Source organism: Macadamia integrifolia, chromosome 12 (assembly GCF_013358625.1).
Source record: "Macadamia integrifolia cultivar HAES 741 chromosome 12, SCU_Mint_v3, whole genome shotgun sequence".
Classification (NCBI taxonomy): domain Eukaryota; kingdom Viridiplantae; phylum Streptophyta; class Magnoliopsida; order Proteales; family Proteaceae; genus Macadamia; species Macadamia integrifolia.
In genome coordinates, this window is record NC_056568.1 from 7,177,928 (window position 1) to 7,179,151 (window position 1,224).

Genomic DNA, 1,224 nt, shown 5'->3' on the forward strand with positions numbered 1-1,224 from the left:
TTAAACGGTTGGTTCAGTTCCACCAAAAAAAAAAAAGTTTGGTTCGCTCAGTTTTTTTTCTTGTTTTTTCATACATGGCGTGACGCCACCATGCACCGTCATCTTTTTTTGGTTTTTTTTCTTTTTAACTATAAAAATCTTTAAACAATATGAGAAATGTTCATGTCTCGAGTGGATCGAGAGATGTTTGATAAAGAGTACCAATTGGTCGGTAGGCTTGAGCTTAAACAAAAAAAGGTAAAGTTATCACAACCCCTATTGTAGGTGAATTAGATATAATGAATTGATTTGGTCGATTTTGATTCAATTCAATCGATTTCGATTGGCTAACCATTTCGGTCTCAATCTTGATACCTCTACTTGCAATGTTCACTGGATGTGTAGGGTTAGGCAATTGGATAAATGGCTTATCCATCATGGAATCATAAACAATTAATTAAGAAATGAATAAAAAAAAAATCATACAATACAAGGATTTGTGTCCTTTGTTCTGAGGTCTCGAGGCCTCAGGCTAGACTGTCACAAACATTCTATTGGCAAGGCCATGACACATAGGTTAGCATGCATTGACGTGTTTGATGGTTTGATGATGACTCTTTCTGGTGTGGGAGGTGGACATGTGTTTGGAGTGGGAGTTAATTGCTTCATGACGTTCCATCATTCATTATAATGCAAAAATGAGAGGCCCATGTCTACTTTTGGAAAACCATGAAAAGCTAAAGGGCAACCTTTAGGAGGGCTGTGTGCCTAATCCCCCTTGGTGCCATGGCTTGTAACATGGTATCATGGTAGGCCACAAGCATTATAACTTGGTTGTCACAGGAAAGACATTGTGTGCAAGGTTGGCTTGGTTACACATGCATATCATTACAAGTATTCCGTGGTTGGATCCAATGGGTGAGCACTAGTAGCCAAAGTGGGCGAAGTTTGTTTCCTTTGTAGGTTTGGTTATTAACGAGGATCATAGTTAACAGAAAATGTTGTTGTGATGCGTTGGTGCAGAACCAAAGGTTTCCTCTTAAGATTTTTCTAGCATTTGCTATGCAAAGGCACAACAATGGCATATGAGTGGGGGAAATGCCCGTGTGTGTGGTAGTTACTAGCATGTCCTAGGAGACAGTGACGACTAATATAGGTAAGTGAATTGTAGGTGTGGCAAACCTTCGTTGCATGGTGGGCTATCCGAGTGGGGCTTGTTACTACACCTTGGGTGTAGTCACAACA